Genomic DNA, 10,755 nt, shown 5'->3' on the forward strand with positions numbered 1-10,755 from the left:
AACAAGTGACGAGGGGGTGAATGGCCGAGTAAACTGAACGTTTAATGGGGCGAACTTGTGCCCGAAAATAAAAGGAAAAAAGAATGATAATAACAGAGCGTCGCGGGCGTCGAAGGCGGCGAAGCAGCACAATCGAACTGACCCCGGCCTGCCACGCGGAGCCGCTTTTGTACACGCGTTGGCTTCTGGAGCATTCGACGTAGAAGGTTCGACGCGTAGAACATTCTAAACTCGAATCAGCTAGACGGTTCTCGAATTCACCAGAACATCACAATACAGTGTCAACAAAATGCGTAGTCGCGGCCAGGAGTCGAACCCTGGCCCTTCGCGCGGGAGGCAAGCGCGATAACCGTTAGGCTACGGCCGCGCTGCCTACTTGGCGCGCGGCATTACTCCCCCCTTAAAGAAGTGCATCGCCCCGATGCAACACAAAACAAAAACAAAGCACATAAAAAGAACGGCAAACTAAAGAGTTATTTGAAACACATAAGGTCCACAGTCCTATCGAGCGTAGTACGGCTTCAGGCGCACGACGTGGACGACTTCAGGTCGTGGTGGGCGGCGTGATGATGTTCTTGTTCCGTCGGGCATCACCTCGTAGTTCAGCTCGCCGAGGCGACGAAGTACCTTGTATGGTTCAAAGTACCGTTTCAGCAGTTTCTCACTGAGGCCGCGGCGACGGATGGGCGTCCACACCCACACCCTGTCTCCGGGCTGGAAGTGAACGTCCCTGCGACGATGGTTGTAGCGGCCCGCGTCGAGGCGTTGCTGGTCTTGAATCATGAGTCGGGCGAGCTGGCGGACTTCTTCGGCGCGTTGAGCAACCACCTGGCCGTCGTCGCTCTGATTGTCAGATGGCTCATGGGGCAGCATTGCGTCCAGCATGGTCGTTACCTTCCGACCATGTACCAGCTGGAAAGGGGTGAATCCAGTGGTCTCCTGAACCGCCGTATTGTAGGCGAACGGGACGTAGGGCAGCACCTCGTCCCACGCCTTGTGCTCAACGTCGACGTACATAGAGGTCATGTCGGCGATTGTCTTGTTCAGTCTCTCCGTCAGCCCGTTGGTCTGCGGGTGGTACGCAGTTGTACGACGGTGGCTAGTGTGACTGAGTCGGAGGATTTCTTGGGTCAGCTGTGCCATGAACGATGATCCGCGATCAGTAATAAAAAAATTCCGGAGCGCCGTGCCGCAGGACGATGGACTCGATGAAAAACTTGGCGGCTTCAACAGCCGTGCCTGCTGGAAGGGCTTTCGTCTCGGCGTACCGTGTGAGATAATCGGTGGCGACGATAATCCAGCGGTTTCCCGACGTTGACGGCGGGAAAGGGCCAAATAAATCCATTCCGATCAGCTGGAACTGCATGGACGGGGGAGAAATCGGATGCAGAAGTCCTCACGTCTTCGTCGGCGGTTTCTTGCGTCGCTGACACTCGTGGCATGATCGAATGTATAGGTGAACGGTCTTCGGTAGCCTCGGCGAGTAGTACTTTTCTCGAATCCTGGCGAGCGTCCTGCTGTAGCCAAGGTGTCCAGCCGTTGGGTCGTCATGGCATCCTTGGAATATTTCATCTCGAAGGCTGGCAGGAACAACCAACAGCCATGCTGTGTTGTTGTTGACGAAGTTCTCCTTGTACAGCACCCCTTGCCGCATGGAGAATGCATGCAGGATTCTTAAGAAAGCACGGGGAACCGAATTCGCTTGTCCCTCTAAGTGCTCGATGAGCGCTCGCAGTTCAGGGTCGTCTCGCTGGAGTGCTGCCATGTCGCTGACGTCCAAAGCGCCGAGGAAACACTCATCGTCGTCGTCTTCGATACAGGCAGGTCCGGCCTCGACAGGAGCTCTTGACAGGGAGTCGGCGTCATTGTGCTTCCGGCCGGACTTGTACACAACGGTCATGTCGAACTCCTGCAGTCGTAGGCTCCACTGGGCGAGGAGTCCGGAGGGGTCTTTCAGATTTGCGGGCCAGCAGAGCGAGTGGTGGTTCGTGACCACGCGAAAAGGACTTCCATACAGATATGGGCGAAACTTTGTTCTTGCCCAGACGACAGCAAGGCACTCCTTTTCAGTTGTTGAGTAGTTCCTCTCCGCCTTAGACAGCATCCGACTCGCGTATGCGATGACTCGCTCTGCCCCGTCCTGCCTTTGAACTAGCACCGCGCCAAGTCCGGTGTTACTGGCGTCCGTGTGGATCTCTGTATCAGCGAACTGGTCGAAATGGCCAAGAATCGGGGGCGTCTGGAGTCTTCGTTTCAGCTCATCGATTGACTGCTGGTGTTCGTCTGTCCATTGGAACTTTACGGCGTCCTTCGTGAGGTGCGTCAGCGGTGCGGGCAGCTTGGCGAAGTCCCGAACAAATCGTCTGTAGTAGGCACAAAGACCGAGGAATCTTCTCACGGCCTTCTTGTCAGACGGCGGCGTAAATGCAGCTACAACGCGGGTCTTCTCGGGGTCCGGGAGAACACCTTTGTTGCTCACGACGTGGCCAAGGAACTTAAGTTCACCATAGGCGAATCGACACTTTGTCGGCTTGAGTGACAGGCCGGTGGTGTTGATGGTTTGAAGCACGGCTCGAAGTCGTTTCAGGTGCTCGTCGAAATCTCGTCAAAATACCACGACCTCGTCGACGTAGACGAGGCAGCTCTGCCATTTCAGAGCTGCCAGCACGGTGTCCATGACACGCTGGAAGGTGTCTGGCGCTGTACAAAGCCCGAACGGCATCATTTTGAATTCGTACAGTTCGTCGGGAAGCAGTTTTCTCCCGGTCGCGTTCGTCGACTTCAATCTGCCAGTAGCCACTCTTCAGATCCATCGACGAAAAATATTGGGTGTGGCGCAGTCGGTCTAACGTATCATCGATGCGGGGGAGCGGATAGACGTCCTTCTTCGTCACAGCGTTCAGTCGACGATAGCCCACGCAGAACCGCAGGGTTCCGTCCTTCTTTTTTACAAGAACGACTGGGGACGCCCATGGACTTCTTGAGGGTTGAATGATGTCGTCGTCGAGCATTTTTTGGACTTGATCCTGAATCACCTTGCTTTTCTTTAAGGAGACTCGATACGGCAACTGATGGACAGGGAGCGCGTCGTCGTCGGTAATAACGCGATGTTTCGCCATTGGTGTTTGGCGAACTTTCGACGACGTGGCAAAACAGTCACTGTATTCGGCGAGGAGATCAACCAGTTGCCGGCGCTTAGGAGCTGGGAGCTCGGGGTTGATGTCGATAGGCGGCGTCGGCGTGCTGTTCTGTTGTGACGACGAGATTTCTTCGGAGACTGCGGTGACCACGGCTGGCGCCTGAAACTCCTCAGTGTGGCCCACAGTGGTACCCTTCGTTAGGTGCTGCGGCTCCTCTCGGAAGTTTGTCACAAGAACAGTGTACGTCCTTCTTGGAGATCCGTTACGCCTCGTGCGACGCCAATTCCTTTCTCAAGGAACAGTTGGACGCTGCCTTTCAGAAGAGCTTCACCGTGCCTGGCTGAGTCGGTTGTGACGGTGACGAAAACACTCGACCGCGGCGGTAAGTTCACATGGTCGGCGATAACTTGGATCGCGGTTGACGTCGTGTTGGTCTCCACCGGCGGTAAAACAGGCTTTCGCAGCGTCAGCTGGTTTGCCCCAAGGTCGATGACGGCGCCATACTCGCAAAGAAAGTCCATTCCGAGGATAACGTCCCTCGAACAGTGTTGCAGAACGACGAACTTCACAGGGCACGTCTCACCGTGGATCTTGACGCGAGCAGTGCATCTCCCGACTGGTGTGATGAGGTGCCCTCCGGCGGTTCGTATTTGTGGTCCAGCCCACGGCGTGGTGACTTTTTGAAGGCGGCGGGAGAGTCTCCCACTCAAGACCGAGTAGTCTGCTCCGGTGTCCACGAGTGCTGATGCGTCATGGCCGTCAATGACGACGTTTAGGTAATTGGACACCGCTGTAGGGGCGTCGTTTCGGTCTCTGGTAGCGTTCGAGGGGGGGCCCTCCGAAGTTCGTGGAGGATCTTGACGTCGGTCGTCTTCGGCAACTCCACCTCCAGGGGTTGCCGCGCCTAGTTTCCCCGGCGTGAAGCGAGGGGCGACAGGCTTTCACGTCGGGGTCGGTGCATCGGCGAAGCTGGACGTCGTGGCGAAGGCGACCGGAACTCTCGGCGGGACACAGGCTCGGGGGACTGAGGTCGTCGCATGTACTCGTCGATTTCCCGAGGCCGTTCACCATAACGGGGTCGCGGGTCGCTCGGGTGGAACCCGCGCAGCCCGAGTCGGCGGTATGGGCATCGGCGGTAGGTGTGGTCTGCTTCCCCGCAGTGGAAGCACAGAGGGCGTCGGTCGGGCGTTCGCCACACATCGGTCTTCCGGAGTGCGCGGGGCTCCTGACTGGCGTACTGGAGCTGGTCGTCGCGGCGTCGGTCGTGCTGCGGCGCAGGAGAGTGACGTCGGGGCGGCGCAACATAGGCTCGAGGACGAGGCGGTGTCCTTCGGGCCACTGCGGCGTAAGTCAACGTGGGCTCCTCGGTGGCTGCCACGGCGACGGGAGCCTCTGGTGGGATAGCTCTCTGAACTTCTTCCCGCACAACCTCGGCGATGGAGAGCGTCGCTGGTCGGTTTGCAGCTGGCAGCATCAGGCGGATTTCCTCCCGGACGACCTCTCGGATGATTTCGCGGATGTCCGTACCAGGAGCGTTTTCGCCACTAAGCAGAGCGGTTGCAGTGACGCTTGGATGCCGCTGGTAGTGGGAAGCGCGCTTGGAGGGCGCGCTCGATGTTTGTTGCCTCCGTGACAAAGGCGTCGACGGTTGCCGGTGGGTTGCGGACGAGGCCTCCGAAAATGTCGTCTCTCACGCCCGGCATCAAAATGCGCAGTTTCTTTCCCTCGGTGGCCTGAGGGTCGGCGCGGGCACTCAGGCGCAGAACGTCCTCTACGAAGCCGGTGACGCTCTCGTTGGGGCCCTGGGTTCTGGTTCGCAGTAGGTCCTCGGCTCTCTCTCGGCGGTGGTGGTTGCTGAACGTAGCCTTGAGATCGGTCTTGAAAATGTCCCACGACGCCAAAGAGGACTCATGATTCTCGTACCAGTGCTTGGCGTTACCCTCGAGCAAAAAATAGACGTTGTGTAGGCGCTGCTCGTCGGTCCAGCAATTCTGGCGGGCAACGCGTTCATACTGGTCAATCCAGTTTTCGACGTCTTCGTATTGCTCGCCGTGGAATGGAGCAGCCGTGCGCGGTGCGACGGGCAGATAAACGGCGGCTGGAGCGGCCGGGGTCTCCGACTAGTTGGCCATCGTCGTCCTCCTGGTTTGCCCGGTCCTGGGTGGCAAGGGTCCTGATTTCGGGGATAGGCCAAGGTTCCGGCGACTTAATCGGATCTCGGTCTGGTCTTCGTTGGGTTCTTGGGGGATTGTGTTCGGACTTGCACTGCGGGAACTCGGAGGGGAGCGCTGTACGGGCATGCGGTTACCCCGTACCTCCACCAGAATATCACGGATGACAAGTGACGAGGCGGTGAATGACCGAGTAAACTTAACGTTTAATGGGGCGAACTTGTGCCCGAAAATAAAAGGAAAAAAGAAGGATAATAACAGAGCGTCGCGGGCGTCGAAGGCGGCGAAGCAGCACGATCGAACGCTGAGGCGAAAACTGACTCCGGCTTGCATCGCGGAGCCGCTTTTGTACACGCGTTGGCTTCTGGAGCATTCGACGTAGAAGGTTCGACGCGTAGAACATTCTAAACTCGAATCAGCTAGACGGGTCTCGAATTCACCAGAACATCACATTACAGTGTCAACAAAATGCGTAGCCGCGGCCAGGAAACGAACCCTGACCCTTCGCGTGGGGGCAAGCGCGATAACCGTTAGGCTACGGCCGCGCTGCGTACTTGGCGCGCGTCAATATACCCAGAATTTTTGATACTATATTTGTTTATCCTACCGATGAATATAAAGTTTTTCCGACGATAAATGATTTAGGCAACAATTGCAGGTGCGATGCTAATACTATAAATATTTAACTCGCGAAGCTCGTTGTCGACCACGTTGTGCCTTGTTTAACATATATTTAAAACCTTGGCCTTTCGTCGGGTCTGCTTCCGACAGGCATGAAAATAGCAAAAGCAACAGTACTGTATAAGGCAGAAAATAGAAATTGTATGGGGAACTATATCGTCCATTGTTCATTCTTCCTATTTTTTCAAATGCCTTAGAAAAGCTTAAGCACTCAAAAATTACAATCTTTTCAGGTCATCATATTGTATTAATAGAAAATTAGGTCTATCGAGTCTGCACCTTTGTCCAAAAAACAAAAATATTTAGACAATTTAGAAATAAATGTTAACAACGATTGGCGTTTTCCTCGGCTTTAGTAAAGCGTTCGATTGCGTGACCCATGGTATACTTTTAGATAAACTATTTTCGTGTGGCTTTCGAGGTGTCTCATTTGCATTGTTATGGTCATATTTTTAGAACCGTTGCCAAAATGTTTCCATAGACGAGCATAGGTCCTAATTACTTAATAGTGATTGCGGTGTTCCCAAAGGAAGCATTCTAGTTCCAGTTTTATTTCTCTTTTAATTAAACGACATAGTTGCTATTGACTCTGGCGTAGATTGTATTATTTATGCAGATGATACAAGTATGGCCATATCTGATTCAAAGAGTGATTATCTTATTTGCACAACAAAAATTGTCCATTCAAAATTAGAAACCTGGCGTATAAAAAATTTCCTTCATATAAATGCTAGGAATAGCAAGGCCCTAGTATTCCAACTAAATTCCAGAACTCATTTATTTATTCATTGATTCTTTCTTTGGATTTTCACCGGCAATGCCGGGTAGGGAGGCAGGGGCAGAAGGCATTTTTGCCTGACGGGTGTCTCATTTTAGATGCACAGTTCAGAGTAGCACGCAGAATACATTTGCCATGCTAAAGAAATACGCCAGCAACACATTCCATGGCTACAACGCCCAGCAACATAAAAATAGCATTGCAGTTAAAGTAAAATTGTTGATAAAATTGGAAGCAGAAACAACAGTAACACTTATCAGCCCTCATTTACAGTTTAAGCGGCAAGAGGAGACATAAAAATATTGACAGTTGAGGGTGAATATATTACACGCAAAACAAAATTGTCACATGAATGAAACAAGGGCATGGTCTAAAGTAAAGTAAAGGACTCATTCCAAATCCCCAGTGGATAATGGCGATAAAAATCGAAGGACAAGCAACCTCAGCACTCGTCACAGCCCTTTGTTGCTGTGAAAATAACAGTCTGAACGGCAAAAAAAAAAAAAAACAACGAAAAATGGAAAAATAAAAAAATAAAAAAAAATATATTTCACGCAAAACCAAAGTAGTAATCAGGAAAAACAAGAACAAGTAGAAGACGCATCCCAGATCCGCACAGGAATGGTGACATGGTGAACTAATGTTAAATACATATACGCCGTAGAGTCATAAAGTAATATATATGTCGGCAGGTTTAACTTTGGTGATTATGACTAAGTGATATTGTGTGTTATAAGAATACCATTTGCAGCTTGTTTATATTTTAGATGAGTAACAGAAAAAACGAGATAATTGTCAACCGGATTCAGCAAATTTGGTGCCTGATAACTCATTTTTTGTTTTCACTACTTTGTGCGCATGCTCGGCTTTCTTCTATTGTCATGTCGAAATGTAAATCGGTTACTTGAACGGTCTTAATTTGTTTTATAGTCTTTCCTTATATATCGCTTGCAATAGTTTAAAGTGATATATTTGGTTTGCCTTAAAAATTGCGTGTTTGGTGAAACTGTATGAGCTAATAAATTCGATTTATCTCCTTTGTAGCTTTCGAACAAGCGTTGCGCTCTTTTCTGTATAACGATTATTTTGCCATAATTGGAAACACCTGTTGTGCCCCATACCAAAATGCCGTAGCATATTTTAGAACAAAGCAAAGCATAATACAACATTTTCTATAACCAAGTGGGAACAAGCATTGCTATTTTTTGCATGCAACCAACCAACCTGCTTAGTTCTGACTTTAGTTTCGTCACATGGGTTGTCCATTTTAACTCTTCATTGGACCCAATAGCCAAAACATTTTTATCCTGCACTTGCTCGATTAATGATCTTCACATTTAAAAGAAATCGAGCCTTGGCAAGGTTTGTTTACAGGTCTAAATATTATATATTTGGCTTTATCCGTATTATGTTGTAATTTGTTATTTTGAACCCAGGACGACAGCTTTGTTAGATATTCGTTTGCAGATTTTTCTAGAGCCAATTTTGTCCTAGCAGTGAAAAATACATTTGTGTCATCGGCGAAAACGACCAACCTTGGTGAATCTGGAATGGTCATGGTATCATCAACATATGCGAGGAATAATACTGGTCCAAAAATGGAATCATGAGGGACGTTACACTTGATTTCTAGCTTTCTCAACAGCACATTTTTAGGTTGAACACATTGAAAGGGTTTTCTAGGTAGGATTATTTACGTTTCAAAGCGAAACCATGTATACCATAGTTTTCAGATTTATAAAACAGTATGTTATGTTGAATAGTACCCAATGCATTTCTAAAATCCAAGAATAATTCCGGGGTAAGTAGTTTGTTTTCGATATTATCTATGATGGTATCCTTGATGTTTGTGAGTGCCATTTCGGTGGATTTTCGTTTTGAAAGCCATAATGAGCAGCGGTAATAACATTATGTCTACTGAAAATGTTTACTAGCCTATTCTTTAAGACACCTTCAAATATTTTTGAGAAGACTGGCAACACCGATATGGGACCATAGTTTTTCAGGTGATTTTCGCCTCCCCCTTTGTATACGTCTTGCCACCTTGAAGTCATCAGGAAAAATCCCCGTAACAGACCTGTTGTTTATAATGGTGGAGAGAATCTCGCTTACTGTACATGATGCCTTCTTTATCGGTACGATCTTTATATTGTCAAGTCCTGCAGCTACATTGTTTTGCAGCCCTATTTTTTGTTTTTGTACTTCACTTGGAGTTGTCGGCGGCAGCATAATTTACCCAGGAATACAAGGAGCAGTTACTCTATCATTTCATAAATTTGTCATTTGAGGCTTATCTGGTACTCTTACATTGATAAAATGTTGGTTCATCATGTCAGCTAACTCAACGCCGCTTATCTTATTGTTGTTTATGCTGAGTTCCTGCAGATTATTTTGTGTACCTTTCCTGTTCGTTAGGTTGTTCACGGTGTCCCATATTTTTCTCGGGTCATCGAAGATGCCTTCCAATTTTCAAAAATAATACTCAGATTTTGCATTTTTGATGTTACGATTTAGTTTGTTTTGTACTCTTTTAAATTCGCCTAGTAAGTTTTTATTTCGTTTTTTGATAAAGCGATGGTACAAATTGTTCTTTTTTATCCTCTTATGAAAAAGGTTGTCAATCCACTGCTTGCGAGCTTTGTTTTTTCGTTTTTTTAATATTGAAGGGGAATGCGTCGTCATATAGTTGTCTAATTTTCCTCATGAACTCACAATAAGCTAGGTTAGGATTTTCTTCAAAATATACCGCACTCCAGTCTTCATTATCAACTAAGTTCTTGAACCTTTGAAGTGCTTCGTCACTTACTCTCCGATAGTGAAATGATTCTCGCTCTGTTTCTTTAGTAATTGTTGGGAATAGAGGTTAGGCAAAAAATGGGAAATGGTCACTAATATCTTCGGTGAATATTCCGGCCATGGCATCACTTGTGCTTAAATTTGTTACAGAGAATTTGATTGATGTGGCACTTTTTAAGGTGACCCTAGTTGGCAGCATTATAAAATTGCTGCAGCCGTAGCACAACGTGGTTTCATTAAAATCTGTCGTATGTAGTGTATCTGAGAGTGTATTGATATTGATATTGTCCATTAAGAATAATGGGAGTTATTCTGAAGTGAGAAAGCCGAGCAGACGATCGTATAATTCAATAAAACTGCGTTTGTTTCTTTGGGCGGTCGGTACACAGCAGCAACTTATGCCCCTTCAGGATGTACCGTGAGGCATTCAACATTTTTGTTTATTATCGTAAAAGCGTCCACTACTGACTAAAAGCACCTGTTTTGAACATATGTAACGATCCCCCCCCCCCTATTTTATTGTTCCTCGTTAAGTTGGCATAGCTGTAGTTATCGAAATGCGGCGGTTGATCATTTTTGTTCAATCATGTTTCGGTGAAGATAACCACGTCAAAACGTAGAGAAAGCGAAGAAAAATATATCAAGAGCTTCTGTTTTGCCATTACTGCCTCTTGCGTTTATGTGAATAGCTGAGAGCGTAGATGAAAATTGCCTTCCAGTTTCATTAAAATATTCAGTCGTAAGATATAAGTTTATCCATTTTCTTCCTTCATTATTTTGCTACGTCAGCTTGGGTAGCCATTCTTAAGATTTCCGAGTCGTCGGTTTTGCGTGCATGAACCTTCCTACCTTTGGTCCAGATATACTTCCAGCTTACTTCCTTTTTTTTTTCGCTAGCGGCGCCCATCAGCTTCTTGTTATGTCGCGTTAGATATTTGTCTATATAAACAGCGTTAGCCGAACCACTAAAGCCCGGTGTTCCCTTCTTCTTTGCTTTCATGAGCGATGTATTTCTCTTGGATCGTTGCAGGAAGCGCACGATTATATATTTTTTTTCCGTTGACTTATTGTAGGCACCCTGTGGCATATATCAATGACGTTTTCGTCCACTGTTTTACCCAATGCTTCACTATCTTTTTTAGAATGTTGTTTACGTCGGCTTGTGGCGGCATTCCTTTGATTTCTAGGT

The sequence above is a fragment of the Ixodes scapularis genome, unplaced genomic scaffold, assembly GCF_016920785.2.
Source record: "Ixodes scapularis isolate PalLabHiFi unplaced genomic scaffold, ASM1692078v2 PGA_scaffold12__126_contigs__length_90152505, whole genome shotgun sequence".
NCBI lineage: Eukaryota > Metazoa > Arthropoda > Arachnida > Ixodida > Ixodidae > Ixodes > Ixodes scapularis.